Here is a 23,192-nt window from a genome sequence, read left to right as displayed (position 1 = left end):
ATGGGGAATCTGGATGCCAAAAAATGTAACCCTTTTTCCTGAAGTCATCTAAACATGAGATTATATTTGTTTGCAGTGTTTTCAATGTACTCTCTAAAGTCAGGACATAAATGACCTCTCACAGTCCCTTCCAGCCCTGACTTCGCTCTGGATTTCCTTTTGTCACTTAGAGAAAATTAATAATTAACCAGGAAAATTTTGCAATTACTTTTCTCAGCTAAGAAAGACAGTGTTCCTCTCAAATGAGGCTCACCTGAGATAATGTGAGAATAATATTGTGTTAGCATATGGATCTACTGTATTTTATCAGTGTTACCAGACTCTCCTCCCCATCTGACCTCACAGCCACCTGCAGGGAATCTGGGCAGAGGTAGCATGTAGCCCATATTGGGGGTGGGGAGCTTAATGTTGGCTCATGAGCACTTTACATCACAGACTGTGGCCAGGTTGCTTCCTGTCTTCACACAGCCCATTTCAGAAGAGAGGGGGCTGCAGGGAAAGTTGGACCCTACCCACTATACCCTAGGAGCAGGAAGCAACGTAGAAGGCCCTAACGAATCCAAGCACAGTGGAATGTATTATCTGTGTGTCAGCTCTCACTAGAGATAGAGGAGAGGGACACATTTTATCATCTACAACAAATAGCCCAGGGGTACACATAGGATGGACTTAATACAAATAAATTCTAATTCCACTGGAATGGCTAAGGCCACAAGTAAGTGCTCTGCCTTCTCCTCTGTGATGAGTTCTCTAGAGTCAGGAAGGTGGCCATTCTCACCTTTCCCAATCAAAACAGTTACTCCTAGGAGTCCCCTGTTCATCTCTCTGCCCTCTCTTCCACCCACCTTTATTTGCACATAATAGAAATGCATCTGAATTTAGTTATGCCTGTGCCATTTTGTATATTTTCCTTTGTGCTTTCGCTTGACAGAAGTGTCTCCGGTTGAAAACACAGGCTGCTGAGAGTGTCTATTTGTTATACTTTGTATAGCATTTAGGACAATAAAACCTTTTTGTGCTCATAATGAAGAAAGGGCTCTCTGAGGACATGTTTTGCCAGTGCTGTTTAAAAAGTGTCATACTTCCTGCAGGAGCTAGGTTTTTAAAAATAATAATAAAGATAAAAATAAAAACTGTCACACAAGTAACGCACTGCCATGTCTGAAAAAGACCCGCCCTACGTCTTTTAGCCAGGAAATTGTGGCCCTAATATTTCAGCACTTGAAAATGGGATCTGGCCGGGTGCGGTGGCTCACGCCTGTATTCCCAGCACTTTGGGAGGCCAAGGCGGGTGGATCACTGGGGGTCAGGAGTTCGAGACCAGTCTGACCAACATGGTGAAACCCCCTCTCTACCAAAAATACAAAAATTAGCCGGGCATGGTGGCGCATGCCTGTAATCCCAGCTACTTGGGAGGCTGAGGCAGGAGAATTGCTTGAACCTGGGAGGTGGAGGTTGCAGTGAGCCAAGATCACACCACTGCACTCTAGCCTGGGCAACAGAACAAGACTCCGTCTGGAAAAAAAAAAAAAAAAAAAGGGAGGGATCCGTAGAATCCTTGGCTTTTATAGCATAGTTAATTACATGTTCACAGAGTATTAAAAATTGCTTGAGGTGAGAAAAGACTGGTGAGGACATTTGAGCCAAACTGTAGTTTGCCTGGTCATAAGATATTGATGTTAATACTATTCAGTCTTTCAATCTTTCAGCCTCATTATGTTTCAAAAAACTGACCTCTCAGACATGAAGCTGCATGCACTGTTATTTTCTACATCTGTGTCTGTTTTCAGAACATATGAGGCCCAATGAACATGGTGGCTGTACAGAGATAAGATCGACATGTCTCCCCACTCCGGAGGGCACAGGGAGCTGATCTTAATCCTGAATGAGCCTTTCAATATAAGTAGAGTCTGTGAAACCCATGAACTTCCAATAAGTATATAGCCAGTAGGGAACATTCCGAGTGTCTGTTTAATTTGGTTCTTAATAATGGCAGCCAAAAAGCTATTTTCATTTCTGTACAAAGAGGAATTACTAAATAGTCATTCTTTTCTTGGTATTTCTTCCTTGGAAAAATCATGTTTCTAAAATCAATCTATAGCTAGTTCACAAATGTGTCATTAAAAATAAGAGAGGTGGCCTGGCGCAGTGGCTCATGGCTTTAATCCCAGCACTTTGGGAGGCCAAGGTGGGTGGATCACGAGGTCAGGAGATCGAGACCATTCTGGCTAACACAGAGAAACCCTGTCTCTACTAAAAAAAAAAAAATACAAAAAAATTAGCCAAGTGTGGTGGCACATGCCTGTAGTCCCAGCTACTCGGGAGGCTGAGGCAGGAGAATTGCTTGAACCCGGGAGGCAGAGGTTGCAGGGAGCCAAGATTGCACCGTTGCACTCCAGCCTGGGCGACAGAGCGAGACCCCATCTCAAAAAAACAAAAAAGAGTGGTTAAGTGGTTTGGAATAAACTTTGTCTCATTATAGCTGTCCAGTCAAAAAAAATTAAACTTAAAGAAAAAGGTAAAAAATTTTACTTATTATTAGACTATACAAGATTTATGGACCTAATAATTGAATAAAATATCCCCAGAAACAACCTGATAAGTTACTGATTAAATAATTTATGGTATTTCCACAGCATAGAACACTATGCAGCCATTTGAAATGATGGCGTTAGATGTATATCAAGTAAAAACTAGCAGGTTACAAAACATTAGGTGTTTATGACCCCATTTTTATAAAAGCAAGGCACACCTATGTATGTACCTGAGAAAAGAATGCTGCATTTATTATGAGCAATAACTATCTCTAGGAGGTGAGCTTATATGTGATTTTCACCCCTTCTTTTTGGTTACCTGTATGTTAATTTTTTTCTTCAATAAGCATAGATTACTTATGTAATAATAGAAAACTTTCTCTTTAAAAAGTAACTATTTTAATTCGTTTTTATTTTGACTTTATATTTTATTTAATTCGGCAGTGGCCTCTCAGTTGGCTCATATAAGTAGTGCCTAGTCCAACTGATAAAGCTAGTACACCAATATGTTAATTATGGTTATTTTGCAGTACTGGACCAGTAGCATTTTTCCTTGTTTTACTTTCTCGTTTTCTATATTTATCAAATTTGTTATGAGCACATATTATTATTATTATTAGTTTTGAGACAGGGTCTCACTGTCATCCAGGCTGGAGTGAGAGGTGCCATCAGGGCTCACAGCAGCCTTGACTTCCCCAGCTTGAGCGATCCTCCCACCTCAGCCTGCCAAGTAGCTGGGACTACCGGCACACACCACCACACCTGGCTAATTTTTTAAATGTTTTATAGAGACAGGGTCTCACTATGTTGCCCAGGCTGGTCTTGAACTCCTGAACTAAAGCAGTCCTGCCTTGCTCTCCCAAAGTGCTGGGATTACAGAGATGAGCCATCATGCCCAGCCAATATTATTTTTACACTGGAAAAATCTGATTCATTTTTAAGGCAGAGACTTGGGATCATGACTTTTGGAAAGACACCCACGTAAACTGATGTGTACTGGTCATTGAAAAAGGTTAATTCTGTTAATTCTGGAGTATTAGAGGTATCCAGGAAGTGTCTGCTTTCACTACCACACTGGATCTTAACAAACTCTATAATCTGATCTCATTTTTGGCCAGGATCTCAGACTCAGTATTATTTGGAGAGCAATGGCAGCAAGCTGGGGACTTTAGCAGATTTTTAAGTCAATTAAAATAACACTTCTGGTGTTATGATTATCCATTAAAATTTCGGAAGGGCCCGGAGTTCAGAATGTTAAATTCAAAGCAGTGAACGGTGGAACCATGTGCAGTAGGCCTCAGGTAATATTTTGAGTGACAGTGATGAGGGATGATGGAAAGAACGAATCCCCTAGCCGGTGTTTCCAGGGCACTTATCTGTGTAGTATCACGGTGTATCTCACCAGTGTTCACTACATGTGAGAGCACTTTAAGAAAGTACTGGCTCCCTCAGTCATTTCTGCCAGACACTGCCAGGGTGTCCTCATGGCCTTAATCAGAAGGTTATTTTGGGTAACTGTTTTGGTGCCTGTGGCACTTGATTTAAGAAAATCTTGAACAAAGTGGGACTTCCCACTAAAGCAGGCCCCCCTTTCCACCTGCTTTATACAGTGCCACATGAGAATAAGTACTTTTGATGGTCACTGACAGAGTCTCTCCTAAGCCTGGGCCTGGAGCAAAATGGCATTTGTCACTAGGTTTCCTTTGGGCATTGAGGCTGAAATTCAGACTGGATTGAATCTGCTTTCAACAGGACTAAGACCTTAAAACTTAATCGAAAACCAAGGCCGGGCGCGGTGGCTCATGCCTGTAATCCCAGCACTTTGGGAGGCTGAGATGGGTGGATCACGAGGTCAGGAGATCCAGACCATCCTGGCTAACACGGTGAAACCCCGTCTCTACTAAAAATACAAAAAATTAGCTGGGCACGTGATGACGGGCGCCTGTAGTCCCAGCTACTTGGGAGGCTGAGGCAGGAGAATGGGAGGCGGAGCTTGCAGTGAGCCGAGATGGCGCCACTGCACTCCAGCCTGGGTAACAGAGCAAAACTCCGTCTCAAAAAAAGAAAAGAAAACCAAGTGCCTTGATAAACTAAAAGGAATCTGGAATCATGTGCTACCGTGTTTTGGCCTAGGCTTTGGTTTAGAACCTTTGTTACTCAGAGTGTTTCCTGGAATGCTCGGAACTGAGAAAGCTGGTTTTTCAAGTTTCCTCTTTACATTTGTCATCCATATAAGGAATGCTCTTCTTTTTATGCTCACCTTCCTTTCTTCATCATCTCGTGTCTTTCTACTGCAATTATATGAGAGGAGTAGTCATGACATTCCTCTCTGCAGTATTTCTTCCTTAGGAAGTGAAGACACACCTTGCATGGGCGGATCTTCGTTTTCTTTTTTTTTTTTTTTTTTTGAGACAGAGTCTTGCTCTGTTGCCCAGGCTGGAGTGCAATGGCACGATCTCAGCTCACTGCAACCTCTGCCTCCTGAGTTCAAGCAATTCTCTTGCCTCAGCCTCCTGTGTAGCTGGGATTACAGGCGCCCACTACCACGCCCAGCTAATTTTTTGTATCTTTAGAAGAGACAGGGTTTCACCATGTTGGCCAGGCTGGTCTAGAACTCCTGACCTCATGATCCGCCCACCTCGGCCTCCCAAAGTGCTGGGATTACAGGTGTGAGCCACTGCGCCCAGCCCAGTGCATCTTCATTTTCTTTGGGGAGAAGAAAGAGGTGTGGGTAAACACCTTCACTCAATAGTCACATATTCAATGAATAGAGTACTGTTCCCAGTGAGATTGTGGGGGGACAATTCCCAGGACATCAGCATGTCCTGGCTGCCAAGTAGTTCCAACTGAGTTGAGTCCCAAAGCTCTCCTGCACACCATGTGAGTATAGATGTGCATAATGCCACATCAAGATGGAATAGTAGGTGTTAAAATTTGGTTACTTGGCAAGTTGAATGCCTTAAAAGAAGAAAGAATGTCTTTTTACTTCCTTAGAAGGGATAGAGCAGATAAAAAGGGTTTTCTGAGACTGTAGACTATGTTGGACAAGGCAGGAAAACTGATGGTCATCAAGAGAAATAGAGTGACTTTTTTTTTTTTTGAGATGGAGTCTCACTCTGTCACCCAGGCTGGAGTGCAGTGGTGCAGTCTTGGCTCACTGCACCCTCCGCCTTCCATGTTCAAGCGATTCTCTTGCCTCAGCCTCCCAAGTAGGTGGGATTAGAGGTGCCCGCCACCATGCCCAGTTAATTTTTTTTTTTTTTTTTTGGAGATGAAGTCTCACTCTGTTGCCCAAGCTGCAGTGCAGTGGCGTGATCTTGGCTCACTGCAATCTACACCTCCCTGGTTTAAGCGATTCTTCTGCCTTAGCCTCCTGAGTAACTGGGATTACAGGCATGTGCCACCATGCCCGGCAAATTTTTTTTTAGTAGAGACGGGGTTTCACTGTTGGCCAGGCTGGTCTTGAACTCCTGACCTGGTGATCCACGCGCCTCAGCCTCCCAAAGTTCTGGGATTACAGGCATGAGTCACCGTGCCCTGCCAATTTTTGTATTGCCATGTTGGCCAGGCTGGTCTCTAACCCCTGACCTCAGGTGATCTGCCTGCCTCGGCCTCCCAAAGTGCTGGGATTACAGGCGTGAGCCACCACACCGGCCTGAAAGAGGGTGACTTTTGTAAGAGGAAGAAGAGAGTGGATCTCAGCTTAAAAACTTGAATTACATTTATTTTCCTCTTTTTTGTCTTTTTTTTTTGTTTACTTGTTTTTTTGGTTGCTTGTTTGTTTTTATCTTTACTCTGAAGACTAAAAGCAAAAGTAAGAGAGATGAATGTAGTTAACATAGGTGTTAGGAATTATAAAAGAGCTCATCTGTTACAAAGGTTTTTGAAAGAGTGATTGCCTTAGACCTGACTTGAAATTAAACTGGCAGCTGTCACAGGAAGAGGGAATCACTGACTGTCTGCCTCGGCTGCTGTGCGGTTAAGTGTCCCTAGGGACTTAGAAGGCAGCGTGCCCGGCAACGCACCTCCTTCTCTCCGGCCTGATTTTTGCCATCTCTGCTTTTGTTTACATTTGTTTGGTTTCCACCTCATCTTTAAGTCATAGTGTATTCAGGCCTGTGAGGCAAGTCAGCAACAATTAAATAAATCCAGAGTTTGGGGTTTTTTTGTTTTTGTTTTTGAAATGGAGTCTTACTCTGTCTCTCAGGGTGGAGTGCAGTGGCAGGATCTTGGCTCACTGCAAACTCCGCCTCCTGGCTTCAAACAATTCTCCCGCCTCAGCCTCTTGAGAAGCTGGGATTACAGGTGCATGCCACCATGTCCGGCTAATTTTTGTATTTTCAGTAGAGACAGGGTTTACCATTTTGGCCAGGCTGGTCTTGAACTCCTGGCCTCAAGTGACCCACCCGCCTCGACCTCTCAAAGTGTTGGGATTACAGGCGTGAGCCACCACACCCAGCCAAAATCCAGAGTTTTTACTTGAAGAGAAAAGACTCAAAAGCCTCATCCTGAAGAAATGTCTCCTGGTCAGATATAAAAGCCTGACAGTATCGTACTATTAACTATTATAATGATAATTTTTTTAAGTTTATATTTTTATTGTATTCTGAGAAGAAATTATCCTCAGTGACCAATGGCATAAGAAAGCTTTTATTTTCTATCTCCCCACTAACTAGTAAGCAGTGAACTTCTAAGAACTCAAGCAATCAAATTGAATCCAGCTTTGTAAGACCAATACAGATATAAAAGTATATTTTTCTAACAGCAAATCCTGGTTATTTTTTTATTTGCACATGGTAAAATTTGCTTTTTCTGGTATACAGTTTTGTGAGTTTGTACACATGCACAGATTTTTGTGACCACCACCACAAACAGGATACAGAATAACTCCAGCTCCCCGAAGGCCACTCGTGAGCTGCCCCTTTATTCAGACCCTGCCTTCAACCCTTACTCCCTGAACTGTGAAAGGAGTCTTTGAGCCACACACAGCCATGGTCAAGGGTGAAACTTCGCAGGCTACGGGGGCTTAAGCACAACCTCTGGCCACTAAGTGGCTTGTGCTGTCCCACAAGTGATCCCTAGCAAGTTAGACTAAAATATAAAAACAAGGGGAAATCTGAGTGGGGCTGGCAACTGCACAGTGTAGGGGAATAGACTTCAGAGAATCATTAATAGTTCAACCAAGTACCCACACAATTAAGTGACAGCTGCAGGCCTCTGGGAAGTGGGAGTATCAGTGAGCAGAATTGTTACAGTTTATTATTTAAAAGATCCAGTTTTCAATGAAAAATTATAAGACATGTAAAGAAACTAGCTCGTGTGAAACACACATGGGGCGGGGTGGGGGGGCAGACAGTGGAGACTGCTTTTGTGGGGGCCCAGATACTGAACTTAGCAGACAGTCTTCAGAGCAGCCATTACACATACGTTCAAAGACTAAAGAAAACCATGTTTAAATAATGGAAAGAAGTCACACTGGCAGAGTCATCAAACAGAGAATATTCATGAAGAGATAGAAATTATAAAATAAAAAAAGAACCTGGCCAAGCGCGGTGGCTCATGCCTGTAATCCCAGCACTTTGGGAGGCCGAAGTGGGTGGATCACCTGAGGTCAGGAGTTCGAGACCAGCCTGGCCAACATAGCAAAACCCTGTCTCTACTAAAGATACAAAATTAGCTGGGTGTGGTAGCAGGCATCTGTGATCCCAGCTACTCGGGAGGCTGAGGCAGGAGAATCGCTTGAACCTAGGAGGCGGAGGGTGCAGTGAGCCGAGACTGCACCATTGCATTCCAGCCTGGGAGACAGAGCAAGACTCCATCTCAAAAAAAAAAAAAAAAAAAAACTCCTATAACTCAAAAACAAAAAGCAAATGACCTGATTTTTTAAATGGGCACAGGACTTTAATAGACATTTCCCCAAAGAAGACAATACACATGGCCAACAAGCATGTGAAAAGATGCCCAATATCACAAATTATTCGGGAAATGAAAAATCATACCACAATGAGCTACCACCTCCACCCATTAGGATGGCTATCATATAAAAATATAAAACCAACAGAAGATAACAGGTGTTGATGAGGGTAATGAGAAATTGGAACTCTTGTGCACTATTGGTGAGAATACTAAATGGTGAGGCTGTTGTCAAAAACAATATGACAGTTCCTCAGAAACTTAAAATTAGAATGACCACATCCAGCAATTCCACTTCTGGGTATATATCCAAAAGGACTGAAAGTGTGGTCTTGGAGAGATATTTGTATACCCATTTTAATAGCGGTGTTACGGCCAGGCGCGGTGGCTCACGCCTGTAATCCCAGCACTTTGGGAGGCTGAGGCGGGCGGATCACAAGGTCAGGAGTTTGAGACCAGCCTGACCAACATGCTGAAACCCCGTCTCTACTAAAAATACAAACAAAATTAGCCAGGTGTGGTGGTGCACACCTGAATCCTAGCTACTCAGGAGGCTGAGGCAGGAGAATCGCTTGAACCCAGGAGGCAGAGGTTGCAGTGAGCAGAGATCGAGCCACTGTACTCCAGCCTGGACGACAGAGGGAGACTCTGTCTCAAAAAAAAAAAAAAGGATTATTCACAGTCGCTAAAAGTCACAGCACAAATGTCCACGGATGGATGAATGGATAAACACAGTGTGGTCTACACCTACAAGGAAATACTACTCGGTTCCAAAAAGGAAGGAAATCCTCATACATGCTGCAATGTGGATGAACCCTAAGTGAAATAAGCCAGTCACAAAAGGACAAATGCTGTGTCATTCCACTCCTCTGAGCTCCTTAGGCTGTGAGATTCATAGAGACTGAGGGTAGAATGTTGGTGGCCAGGGGTTGGAGAAAGGCGAGAATGGCAAGTTATTGTTTAATGGGTACAGAGTTTCAGTTTTGAAAATGAAAGGAGTTCTGTGGCTGGATGGTGGCAGTGGTTGCACAGCACTGTGAATATACCTAACACCACTGAACCGTACACTTTCAAATGGTTAAGATGGTAAATTTTATGCGATGTGTATTTTACCACAATTTAAAAACATTTTGTAAAAGAAACTCTGCAGTTGAAAAGTATAATAACCAAGATGACAAGTTCGCTAGAGAGGCTTCGCAGTAAATTAGAGTTGCCAGAAGAAAGATCCACAAACAATAGAGATGTTGCTGTAAGGAATGAAGAAAAATGAACAGCGCCAGAGAAATCTGGGCCACCATTCAGTGCATCAGTGGGAGAACCGACAGAGAAGGGGCAGAAAACAATATTTCAACACTTAAAAATAGGCCAGGCGCGGTGGCTCACGCCTGTAATCCCAGCACTTTGGGAGGCCGAGGCGGGTGGATCATGAGGTCAGGAGATCGAGACCATCCTTGCTAACACGGTGAAACCCCGTCTCTACTAAAAATACAAAAAATTAGACAGGCGTGGTCGCGGGCGCCTGTAGTCCCAGCTACTTGGGAGGCTGAGGCAGGAGAATGGCGTGAAGCCGGGAGGCAGAGCTTGCAGTGAGCCGAGATCGCGCCACTGCACTCCAGCCTGGGCGACAGAGTGAAACTCCGTCTCAAAAAAAATCATGGCCAAGCACGGTGGCTCACACCTGTAATCCCAGCACTTTGGGAGGCCAAGGTGGGTGGATCACTTGAGGTCAGGAGTTCCAGACCAGCCTGGCCAACATAGTGAAACCGTGCTTCTAAAAAATAAAAAAAATAGCTGGGTGTTGTGGCACATGTCTGTAATCCCAACTACCCGGGAGGCTGAGGTAGGAGAATCGCTTGAACCCAGGAGATGGAGGTTGTGGTGGGCTGAGATCACACCATTGCATTCCAGCCTGGGCAACAGAGCGAGACTCTGTCTCAAAAAAATAAAAAAAAATAATCTGTAGTAATTTATTTTAACTTCCCAAATTTGATGAAGAACACTAATGTACACATCCAGACAACTTAGCCAAATTCGGTTAGGATAAACACAGACATACTGCAGTCAAGAAGTTTAAGATACAGAGAGAAACTCTTGGAACCCGCAAGAGAGAAGTGACTGTCAAGTCCAGTAGAACTCAAGTAAGATGGACAGCTGACTTCCATCAGAGGCAGTGAGGCCGAGAGGCAGCGGATGGCATATTAAAGTGCCAAAAGAATTCTTCATCCAGCAAAGCTGTCTTTCAAAAGTGAAGACAAAATAAAAACACTGCCACGTAAATAACAGAGATTCCATCCATTGCTAGCAGAACTACCTCACTAGAGGAAGGCAGACGCAGCAGCTCACACCTGGAATCCCAGTATTGTGGGAGGCCAAGGCCGGAGGATTGCTTGAGCCCAGGAGTTCTAGGCCAGCCTGGGCAACATAGTAAAACTCCATCTCTACCAAAAAGACTTGCCAGGCACAGTGGCACACACCTGTAGTTCCAGCTAGTTGGGAGGCTGAGGCAGGAGGATCAAGGCTGCAGTGAGCCATGATCGTGCAACTGCACTCCAACCTGTGTGTCAAAAAAAAAAATTAAGCAAAAAAATACTAAAGGAGGTTCTTTAGGCTGAAAGGAAGTGACACTAGACAGTGATTTGAGTCCACACATACACACACACACACACACACACACACACAGAGCTCTGCTAAAGATAATTAGTTAATGATAAAAGACAATATAATTACATATTCATTTTTCTTTCTTAACTAATTTAAAATATGAAAGAGCAGCTTCTATCTGGTTGCCCTCCAGTTTATAAGCTCTATGCTGACCTTGAAACAATCTCTGTAGCCCCAAGTTTTCTTTTTTTTTTTTTTTTTTGAGACGGAGTCTCGCTCTGTCGCCAGGGTGGAGTGCAGCAGCGCAATCTCGGCTCACTGCAACCTCCGCCTCCCAGGTTCAAGCGATTCTCCTGCCTCAGCCTCTCGAGTAGCTGGGATTACAGGCATGCGCCACCATGCCCAGCCGATTTTTGTGTTTTTATTAGAGATGGGGTTTTACCATGTTGGGCAGGATGGTCTTGATCTCTTGACCTTGTGATCCGCCCGCCTCAGCCTCTCAAAGTGCTGGGATTACAGGTGTGAGCCACCGCATCTGGCCTTCTTTTTTTTTTTTTTGAGACGGAGTTTTGTTCCTGTCACCCAGGCTGGAATGCAATAACACGGTCTCAGCTCACTGCAACCTCTGCCTCCTGGGTTCAAGTGATTCTCCTGCCTCAGCCTTCTGAGTAGCTGGGATTACAGGCGCCCGCCACTAAACCCGGCTAATTTTTGTATTTTTAGTAGAGATGAGGTTTCACCATGTTGGCCAGGCTGGTCTCGAACTCCTGACCTCAGGCGATTCACCCGCCTCGACCTCCCAAAGTGCTTGAATTACAGGCGTGAGCCACTGCGTTCGGCCTAGCCCCAAGTTTTCTAAAGGAAAAATGTAGGCACAGGGAACTTGACAAGCTCCACTTTTTTGGAGGGGGTGCTTTCTGGGTCTTTTATTTGTATGCATTGTGTCCATCACCCGATGAGTGTACCCAGGGAAATCAGCTGACCTCCCTGAACATTCCATGCAGTGAGAGAAGCGGTGAGGAAATAAATGAGTGACTCTGATGCCTGGTCATCTCAGCCCCCCTTTACAGGCACAGTGGGTGGGAGAAGGGAAGGGCTGTGATTGTCCTGACCTCTGGGAAGGAGGAAAGGTGGGCTGGAGGCTGGGCTGTTAGCACCACCCTCTCACAGTTTCGAGGGCTCACTCCGGGCTTAGGTTTGCCAGGGTGCCCTTTGGTCCAAATGCAGGCCTTGTGCTTAGTCGTGTGCCCTGTTCCACCTCCTGGCCTGGAGGCCTTTTTGTGCTGCTGCTGCTGTCTCAGGGCCAGCTGCATGGCCGAGATGCTCAGTGGCTGCGTGTAGACCAGCAAGCAGAACACCCGGCTGGCTGGATGCCCTCGGGGTCTGGAAGGCCAGGCCCAGGTGCTCCCGCATGATATGGGAGCAGCCTTTAGCTGCCTGGCTGCCCTCCCAAGTCAGGCTCTCTTGGATCATGGTGGCTGCCAGCCGTAGACCACACCCACCCACACTTCATCAGACTGCACACTGGATCCGTCAGGGGACACCATGGGGCTGCACCTCATTCTGCCCCCATGGCCTCTCCTGCAAAGCTCGAAGATAGCTTTGAAAGCACAGAGTGCAAGAAAGATGATCTTTATCGTGCATAGGGAATTAAGAGCCATGAGCATTCTCAGAGTGAGGAAATAGTTTTCAAAGAAATCTTATAAAATGTGTTTTCTCTTTTGTGTTTTTTACTGCCATCCCATGGTTTTGTGACGGTATTAATAATATCAAGCCAGTGCTCATGGTTTCTTAATTTAGTAAAAAGATTTCACTCTCAGTCTCCATAGAAGATGAGAGGAACTGCTAAATTTCTACCGACTTACCAATCAAATGAACGCTCTTGGGACTATATTGCCTTGTTTAGCCTGTTTATACTGCCAATTTAGCAAGTTATTAGTGGAGTGGAATCAGGTTTTCAGATTTCTGATGAAGCACTTCAAAGACTTGAACAGATTCTCCCACATGGCAAAGAGGAAGAGGCTGCCTAGATCAACTTAATAATCATTTGTCCTCTGTTGCTTTTTCTGCTGGCTAAGAACAATTGCTTAAGAATCTCTGGAATGATAACAAGAAATATGGGTCTGTAAGCTGAGCATGGAAAGGAGTTAAGATAATTTCATTTGTCAGCTCCTCTGTTTATATTAATGTTGCATTAATGGAAAGAATATGCGGTTGTACCAGGAACAAAAAGTTTTATAAGTACCATCCATATTTTTATTGAACCTCCAATAGAATCAAAACAAAGTTAGCAAATAAACATGTAAGAGCCATATCTATTTTCATACATGGTTCCATTTTAAACTGTCTCTGAAAGGAAAGTATTTTCCTAATATAGCTCTTAGAACTTAGTCAAACAGTCCAACATTTCAGGGCACAGAATTGGAACAAGTGATCCTAGGTTTGTCATTTGATAGAAGTTTCATATGTTAAGCAATTTGCTCATGAATATCTACCTATTTTTGGTTATGAGTGAAGAAAATACCTAGAATATCTGGGAGGGCGGGGAATCTATCTATAGTGCATACGGAAAGGAAGAAAGGAGAAAATGTTGAAGAGTCTTTTCTATGTTAGAGAGTAGGAATAAATTCATAAAGCTTGGCTATTCTCGTCCCTCGCTTCCAGACAGTAGTGTGCCTCCGACTCTCCAGCAAGGCGGTGATCTACTTTAAAAGTCTCTACTGCTGGGGAGTCCACATTTCCAGTGGGAGCTCACTTCGGTGGGCTGCAACCTATTCCGTTATAAATGTGTTTCTCCTATCCAAATACAGTTAGTTAGTTTGTTTGTTTGTTTTTAAGACGGAGTTTTGCTCTTGTCACCCAGGCTGGAGTGCAATGGCACGATCTCGCCTTACTGCAACCTCTGCCTCCTGGGTTCAACCAATGCCTCCACCTCAGCCTCCCTGGTAGCTCGGATTATAGGCAGCCGCCACCATGCCCAGCTAACTTTTGTATTTTTAGTAGAAACGGATTTTAGTAGAGACGGAAACAACGGCGTCTCACCATGTTGGCCAGGGTGGTCTTGAACTCTTGACCTCAAGTGATCCACCCACCTTGGCCTCCCAAAGTGCTGGGATTACAGGCGTGAGCCACCGCGCCCGGCCCAGTTGTTTTTCTTTTTTTTTTAAGAGACTGAGTTTTGCTCTTGTTGCCTAGGCTGGAGTGCCCGGCTCACTGCAACCTCTGCCTCCCGGGTTCAAGCGATTCTCCTGTCTCAGCCCCCTGAGTAGCTGGGATTACAGGGACCTGCCACCACGCCTGGCTAATTTTTTGAATTTTTAGTAGAGACGGATTTTCACCATGTAGAGAGATTTTCACCATGTTGGCCAGGCTGGTCTGAAACCCCTGACCTCAGGTGATCCACCTGTCTTGGCCTCCCAAAGTGCTGGGATTACAGGCATGAGCCACCGTGCCCGGCCAAATACAGTTTTGTTTTTTTTTAAGACAGGGTCCTACTCTGTCGTCCAGGCTGGAGTGCAGTGGCAACACTCCAGTCTCACTGTAGCCTTCACTTCCCAGGCTCAGGTGATCTTCCTACCTCAGCCTCCTGGGTAGCTGGATAATTTTTGTATTTTTAGTAGGGATGGGGTTTCGCCATGATGCCTAGGCTGATCTCAAACTCCTGTGCTCAAGTAATCCGCCCACCTTGACGGGATTGCAGGGATGAACCACCTCGCCCAGCCTAAATAATAGTCTTTTTTCTTACATGAAAGACTGTTTCCTTGTGCTGTGTCCAAACTGCTGGGATTGCAGGCATGAACCACCTCGCCCAGCCTAAATAACAGTCTTTTTTCTTACATGAAAGACTGTTTCCTTGTGCTGTGTCCTCAAATTAGATAAAGAGAGGCTGATATATTTCCTAATAATAACTTTTTCATGGACTCATTGAATTGTAAATGTAAAAGGAAAATAACAAATAAAATCTTACAATTACGTGTCATACGGTCATTCAGATTCCATTTGAACGTCACCAAGGATGGCACTTACATATCCTGAGGCAGCCTTTCTACTAAAAAAAAAAATATTTTCCATGTAAGTCATGTCATACCTTCGAAATCTTTTCTTCTTCAGGACAAATCATCCTAACTCCTCTAACTTTTTCTCATTTTAATTATTTTTTGCTATTTATTTCCTTTTCCTTTAAAAATATATGCACTTAGATTTATTTATTGTAGATTTATGCAATGCCTTCCCAGAGAGTAAGAGGCTGTGTGGAAAACATCTAAATATCACAGAAGCTTTACGGCTGGGAAGAAACTTCCCTGTGGGAATGAGAAGAATGCGGAGGGAGTGTGGACAGAGCAGGAATGAGACCTGGAAGGGAAAAGGGCAGGGAAGGCTGAACCCTCAGGGTCCGAAGCAGGAATCTTAGCTAGAGAACCAAACGCCAAAGTAAGTCTGTTCATGTCCCATAAGTCCACGAAGGCCGTTGACTGCACTGCTCAAGACAGGGTCAGAATTTTCCACCCCTCCCTACAGGACAATTCTGTGGCTCACAGTTCCAGGCTAAACGGCCTCTTCCTGGCCCTGTGGTCTCTGGTTGATGTAGAATAATAGAGTTGGACAGGACCAGAAGATGTCATCTGATCTTGACAATTTTGAAGGGTGAGGGCCCGGCAGCATTCCTGTGAGTCCATCCTCTTTATTAGCCTCCCTCCTTCCCATGTCTCTCCCTGTCCACCCCCAGCTTAGGCCAGGAACCCAGAGAACCTCAGCGCCCGGAGTTGGACCTCGTATCATCAGGGCCTGGCAAGTGTCAGCCAGGAGCATCACTTCCTAGTTTTTTGGCATTGCTTTCATTTCAGTGCCTCCTACCCTGGTGTGGTGTGGTGTGGAGTGGACTCATGGGAAGGAGACAGTGCATTTAGGGACTCATTGTTTAAATCTACTTTCAGTGACGCAGCCACATCTTTAAAATGACCAAAATTGGACTCGATTACTGCTAAAGTCCCTTCAGACCCTAACGTTCTATGATCTTCTAACTCTGTAAACCAAAACAGGAATAAAAGCTTAATTATAGGTTGCTTCTTGTAAGCATTAGCTTCAAACAGTTTCAGGAGAAAAGAGGCCAGCAGAGTCCTTGGCAACATCGAGATATTTTCTATTCAGTTCAGTCTTGAGGGCCAAACCTCAAGAGAAGGATAAGGAAGATGAGGGAAGAACTGAGAAAGACTCTCTGTGACTGAGCATGGGCCCTTTGGAATATAAATTGAGTATAGGGCTGGGCACAGTGGCTCACGTCTGTAATCCCAGCACTTTGGGAGGCTGAGGTGGGAGAATCAGTTGAGCCCAGGAGTTTGAGACCAGCTTGGGCAACATAGTGAGACTTGTCTCTACCAAAAAGAAAACAAAATTAGCCAAGCATGATGGCATGTGCCTGTAATCCCAGCTACTGGAGAGGCTGAGGTAGGAGGATCGCTTGAGCCCAGGAGTTTGAGACCAGCCTGGGCAACATAGGGAGACCCCTCCCCAACCTGTAAAAAAATAAAATAAAAATTAGCTGGGTGTGGTGGTGCTTGCCTCTAGTCCCAGCTACTCAGGAGGCTGAGACAGGAGGATTGCTTGAGCCCAGGAGCTTAAGGCTGCAGTGAGCCATGATCATGCCACCGCACTCCAGCCTAGACAACAGACTGAGACTCTGTCTCAAAAATAAAAATAAAGGAATAAATAAATAACTGGAATATAGCAGAAGACTCCACACCATGCAGAGACCTTTTTACCAAGTGCTCCAATACTAGACAAAAGGATATTATTGACGGTGAAAAAGATAAATAAAGGGAATACAAAATGTGTTTTATGTTTTACATCGTAGGTAGTAAGCCTGGAGAAAAATTGAGGCCCCGGCTGAAAGCATAAATAGATTCATGGTAAATTCATTTTGTTTATTTAAGAAAACTAAGCCTATTTTTGTGTTATGTTCCTAACTTTTTTTTAAAAAAATGTACTTCGTAGTGTTTTGAAGGGTCTTCCAGTGATAAAAGTGGTCATTGCACATCGTAGAAAATTTTGGATAACGTCAAAAAAATAAAAAGAGACCTAGAGAGAAGTGCAATTAACCTTTGGGCTTATTTCCTGAAAGTCTGAGCCGGTACTCTCTTAAACATAGCTGAGGTCATATGGCTAATGTCATTGTGTGTTCCCAAGTTTCACCTAGGATCACTGTGTTCTAGTGTCATGAAAATCTCTCAAGTTACATCATTGTAGTGGTTACCTAATATTTCATCTTTTAGACAAAGTTGCCTTAGCCACACCCCTGACCGGGAACATTTAGATGTTTCTTCTTTTTTATGATCATAATAAATGACACTACAGTCCTCGTCTGTGCATTATTTGCCCACATTTCAAAGTCTTTGCCTATTTGCTTGAGCAATTGAGGCTGATGTCATAAAGAGCACCCATACCCCCTGAGTGCTCCTCATTCACAATCTAGAGCCCTGGAGTTGCCATGCATCTGACCTGGCCTGGTGAGTTGACAAGAACCATTTTCTTTTCTTTTTTTTTCGTCTCACTCCGTCACCCAGGCTAGAGTGCAGTGGCTCAATCTCAGGTCACTGCAACCTCTGCCTCCCAGGTTCAAGTGATGCTCCTGCCTCAGCCTCCCGAGTGGCTAGGATTACAGATGCACACTGCCATGCCAGCTAATTTTTGTATTTTTAGTAGAGACGGGGTTTTGCTGTGTTGGCCAGGCTGGTCTTGAACTCCTGACCTCAAGTGATGGTCCCGCCTCGGGTCTCCCAAAGTGCTGGGATTACAGGCATGAGCCACTGCGCCCAGCTAAGAACCATTTCAATAAGAAGATAACTACTTTTTTTTTTTTTTTTAAGAACTGTGTAAACCATTTCTAACTATACTTAGGTAGATACCATTACAGAAACTTTCATCACAGATACATAATAGTTACCCTTGCAGAACTGATTTAAGAGTTGACTTTGGGGTCACAGATCAGAGTGACCCTGTGATTGTAGCTTGCCCATACTCAGACTTTCTCTGAGTGACGTCCTTGCAGCTCTTGGTCTATGAAGTGCCCAGAACTTCAGATTTAAAGGATCTTCAGTCTGTGGTTCCCCATGGGAATGATTTTCAGCTGAAATGTTTATAGTTGCATAAACTTAATACTAATGAATGGGTTTCTACCGTGAGATCCTCTAGAAGCCATCTGGAAGGCTTGTCTGCAGAAAGCCGGCTTTTCTTTTCCTTGTGAATTTGAAGGGAGATCCGTAGGCTGGCCCTGGAGCAGGCCTTTCCTCTCTTCCCTGGCCCCGGAAGAGTCACGTCCCGAGCCCCTCCTCGATCCGTCTCCTTGCTGCCATTGTTTTAAATGTGCTGTGACATCACCCGTCCCTGAATCCTTGCTCGACTGAGTGAACTGGCTGGGTTTTCTGTGTCTCAGCAGAAGATTCCCTTTCTCACTGAAAAGAGAACTGTGGGTTTTTTTTTCTTTCTTTTTTTCACTGTATAATCTATATACCATCCTAGGGGACTTGGTGGAGGTGGGGGGCAATGCTTGCAATATAGATAAGGGAAAATATCAAAAGTGAACATTACCTTTTATGACCAGCATTTTTTCTGATCACTTTTATTGAGGTAGACTGTATATAACTCAATAAATAAAGCTCAGCAGTTGTGAGTGAACAGTTTCGTGAGTTTTTACAACACATGCAGTAATACAGCCACCACCATACTCAAGGTGCACAACAGAGCTCTCCCTATATAGACATGGGTGGTTGTTTCTCTTGGGTAAATACACCCCAGATTGGGGCTGCTAGGTCGTGTGGCGAGTGTACACTTCACTTTTAAGAAATTGCCAATAGTTGGCTGGGCACGGTGGCTCATGCCTGTAATCCCAGCACTTTGAGAGCCATGGCAGGTGGATCACTTGAGGTCAGGAGTTCAAGACCAGCCTGGCCAACATGGTGAAACCCTGTCTCTACTAAAAATACAAAAATTAGCTGGAGGAGGTAGTGCATGCCTGTAATCCTGGCTACTGGGGAGGCTGAGACTGGAGAATTGCTTGAACCTGGGAGGCAGAGGTTGTAGTGAGCAGAGATCGAACCATTGCACTCCAGCCTGGGCAACAGAGTGAGACTACATCTCAAAAAAAAAAAAAAGAAAAGAAATTGCCAGTTGGCCAGGGACGGTGGCTCACACCTGTGATCCCAGCACTTTGAGAGGCCGAGGCGGGTTGATCACGAGGTCAAGAGATCGAGACCATCCTGGCCAACATAGTGAAACCGTGTCTCTACTAAAAATACAAAAATTAGCTGGGTGTGGTGGTGCGCACCTGTAGTCCCAGCTACTCGGGAGGCTGAGGCAGGAGAATCACTTGAACCCAGGAGGCGGAGGTTGCAGTGAGCTGAGATCACTCCACTGCACTTCAGTCTGGTGACAGAGTGAGGCTCCGTCTCAAAAAAAAAAAGAAATTGCCAATAGTTTTCCAAAGTGTCTTTACCATGTTGAGTGGTTTTTTTCTTAGTGCCCTTTTAGTGTTTCTCTTCTCTACCTCATTGCCTCCCTTCTTCCCTTAAAAAGTCCCTGTCCAGGCCGGGCGCAGTGGCTCATGCCTGTAATTGCAGCACTTTGGGAGGCCAAGGTGGGCAGTTCACAAGGTCAGGAGTTCAAGACCAGCCTGGCCAACATGGTGATAAGCCCTGTCTCTACTAAAAATACAAAAATTAGCTGGGCATGGTGGTGCGTGCCTTTAATCCCAGCTACTCGGGAGGCTGAGGCAGGAGAATTGTTTGAACCTGGGAGGCAGAGGTTGCAGTGAGCCAAGATCGCGCCACTGCACTCCAGCCTGGGCTACAGAGCAAGACTTGGTCTCAAAAAAAAAAAAAAAAAAAGTCCCTGTCCCTCACAACATGTGTCAGTCTTTAACCAAAAACAAGGTCAGTGTCTGCATGTTGAGGAAGAAGAGCAGGTCTAAGGGAGGAGGCTGGGGAAACCCACAGGACTGGGAAGAGAGTGGGGCACAGGGCTGCCTGAGAAAGATCCTTCCAGAAGGATTCTGGGACCTCTCGTTTGTTATTCTTCCTGTGACTACAGCGATGCCAGTAATTTCAAGTTGCTTGAGGCAAAACACTTCTACCCAATTAAGTTTATCCCTCACAATAATTCTATAAAGTGCATGCGCCATCACTATCCCCATTTTATAGATGCCGCAATTCAAAAAGTGTGTTGAGGTACCCAGGGTCAGCCACTAGAGAGGAACAGAACTGCGACGGGGCCTTATGCTTTCCGACCTTTGCCCCAGGGCTTTATCTACTAAGAATGGTAACAGTCACCACATACTGATTGCTGGCATTGAGCTTTGGCCTTCGAGTTTTCATGTAATCAGTGGCGAGGCATCTGCCACAGTCCCCACGGTTCAGGTGAGTCATTGAGGTGACTTGCCCGGGGTTGCATAGCCAGGAGCTGGCCGGACGGGAATGGACCAAGAGTCCCCGACTGCAGGTCCTGTGCTCATTACCCTTCTCCACGCAGGAGAAACGAATGTTCCTTTTGTAACCAAAGACAGGAAAGAAGGTGGCAAGCCTTTTTCCTCAGGCAGGTGCTTTGGACTTAGGCTGGTGGGCTGAGGGTGTGAGTGTGAAGAAGAAAAGCCGCATTAAAGAGCATAGGCACAATTGTGGAAATGAGTTGTCTAAGGCTGTTTAAGTAGGAGAGGGGATCTCCGGGCTGACACACTGACAAGGGGAACAACAAGGTGATTAACAACGTCCCCAAGCAAAACCAGGCCAGGGCGAAGCTGCTCGGGGCTTGTGCCAGCCGCTCTTCCCACCCAGGGTGCTCCTGTGGTTCACCTGTGTGGGTTTCATGAGTTTTGACAGCATGTACAGTAGTACAGCCACTGCCACATTCAAGGTGCACAGCAAGGGAGTCCTCCATTAAGACACAGTAAACCGGCCGGGCACGGTGGCTCAAGCCTGTAATCCCAGCACTTTGGGAGGCTGAGGCGGGCGGATCACGAGGTCAGGAGATTGAGACCATCCTGGCTAACGGTGAAACCCCGTCTCTACTAAAAATAAAAATAAAAAAATAGCCGGGCGTGGTGGCGGGCGCCTGTTTAGTCCCAGCTACTCCGGAGGCTGAGGCAGGCGAATGGCGTGAACCCAGGAGGCGGAGCTTGCAGTGAGCCGAGATCGCGCCACTGCACTCCAGCCTGGGCGACAGAGCGAGATTTCGTGTCAAAAAAAAAAAAAAAAAAGACACAGTAAACCCGGCTAGTTCACCCAATCAAAAGCGCACCTGTGGTCAGACCCCATCCTAGCCCCAAAAAGCAAAACTAAAAACAATGCAAAAGAGAAGAAAAACCCACTCGGTTATTTTTCAGTTCGGTTCCATAAACCATCTATACTCTCTCCACCCCCACGTTTAATCCACCATCTGGTCCTGTTGGATTTTGCCGCTGCAGTTCTCTTAAATCATCGTATTCCCTCCCACCCACCACCGTCCACATCCTGGTCTTGGATGCCTCATCTCATGCCTAAGCCATGCAGCGGGCTCCTGACTCATCCTCCGTGTTTTTGCTTGCCTTGTATCCAATGTGGTCGCCACACTGCAGCCAGAAGGATCTTCTGGGCCCTGGTGTGGTGGCTCACACCTGTAATCCCAGCACTTTGGGAGGCCAAGTGGGGTGGATCACCTGAGGTCAGGAGTTCAAGACCAGCCTGGCCAACGTGGTGAAACCCCAACTCTACAAAAATACAAAAAAATTAGCCGGGCATGATGGCGGGTGCCTGTAATCCCAGCTACTCAGGAGGCCGAGGCGGGAGAATCTCTTGAACCCAGGAGGCAAAGGTTGTAGTGAGCCAAGATCGCGCCACTGCACTCCAGCCTGGGTGACAGAGTGAGACTTTGTCTCAAAAACAACAGAAAAATTCCTAAGTCTGGGCCGGGCATGGTATCTCACACCTGTGATCTCAGCACTTTGGGAGGCCGAGGTAGGAGAATCACTTGAGGATAGGAGTTTGAGACCAGCCTGGGCAGCATAGGACGACCCCGTCTCTACAAAAAATTTAAAAATTAGCAGGGTATGGTGGTGCACGCCTGTAGTCCCAACTACTGAGAAGGCTGAGGCAGGAGGATCGCTTGAGCCTGGGAGGTTAAGGCTGCAGTGAGCTATGCTTGTGCCACTGCATTCCAGCCTGGGTGACAGAGCAAAAAAAAGGAAAAGCCAAGTCTGGTCACACCAATACCCCTCTCTGATTAAAACCCTTCGGTGGCACCCCACTGTCCACATGGGGGCCAGTCTTTAACCAGACCCACCCGACCTTCATCCTGGTTCCCCTCACCCTGGCCTGCCTCCTGGCCCCCCCTTCCCACCATGAGAACCATCTGGAATGAGTGTGTCCCCCCCTACCCCCCACACCAGGCCCAGCATGACTCTGGCCGTCTGAGGTCTCAGGTGAGCCTTTGCTGCCTGCTACACCACGTCCCACCGGCTGTGCTCTCACGACACTGTGTGGCACCATCTCCTGCCTGCATAGTTCTTGTCACCAGTTTATAGACATTTATGTGTTGCTATGATTGGTGTCTGTTTCCTTCACTGGACTTCCCAGATGTGCCAGGACCACATCCATTTCTGTTCATCGCCGTATTTCTCAATCAATAATTGAATATTGTTCATGTTTGCCCTATTGGCAAGGTAGCCTGGCAAACAAGATTTTATCAGTAATTTGTTTATATCTTGAGATAGATCATACTGGCCCCCAATTTTTAAAGTTTTGATTTTCATGCATTGATTTAGTGTGCCTGTCATATTAATAAAATACTCTTTCAGTGGAATGTTGTCTTTTGCCCTTAGAGTGGTCTTTTCATTTGTCTCACTTGGGATCTGAATCTCCAAAATTGCAAAGGCTGAAAAATCTTAGAAATGATAACAACTATCAGTGTATATTTTCTGTTTCATTGTGTGCCTATAGCATTGCACATCGATGATGCTCAATGTTTGCAGATTTGTTTATTATATATTATTTTCATTTGAAAAGCATGTAACCACAGTATACAGTTTGGGGAGGAAAGGGAAAAAATTGTCTGTAACCTTACTGTTCAACCTCTGTTATAATTTTAGTATATACCCCTTGGTATTTTTATGCATTATTTTTT

General features: G+C 45.4%; 1 protein-coding gene across 7 annotated transcripts in view; it reads left to right on the top strand.

Annotated features, from left to right (window-relative positions):
• The window catches only part of SLC20A2 (solute carrier family 20 member 2), a 126,270-nt gene that overhangs the window by 45,596 nt on the left and 57,482 nt on the right, over positions 1-23,192 (top strand). Inside the window, exon 2 of one of the 7 annotated variants that reach the window (XM_009243764.4) lies at positions 16,900-16,954. The exons of the other annotated variants lie outside the window; for them this stretch is intronic. The gene's annotated coding sequence lies outside the window, so the exon portion shown is untranslated. The remainder of the gene's footprint in view (positions 1-16,899; positions 16,955-23,192) is intronic. 7 annotated transcript variants of the gene reach the window in all.

This window comes from Pongo abelii, chromosome 7 (assembly GCF_028885655.2).
Source record: "Pongo abelii isolate AG06213 chromosome 7, NHGRI_mPonAbe1-v2.0_pri, whole genome shotgun sequence".
Lineage (NCBI taxonomy): Eukaryota > Metazoa > Chordata > Mammalia > Primates > Hominidae > Pongo > Pongo abelii.
This window is presented reverse-complemented; position numbering and strand designations above follow the sequence as displayed.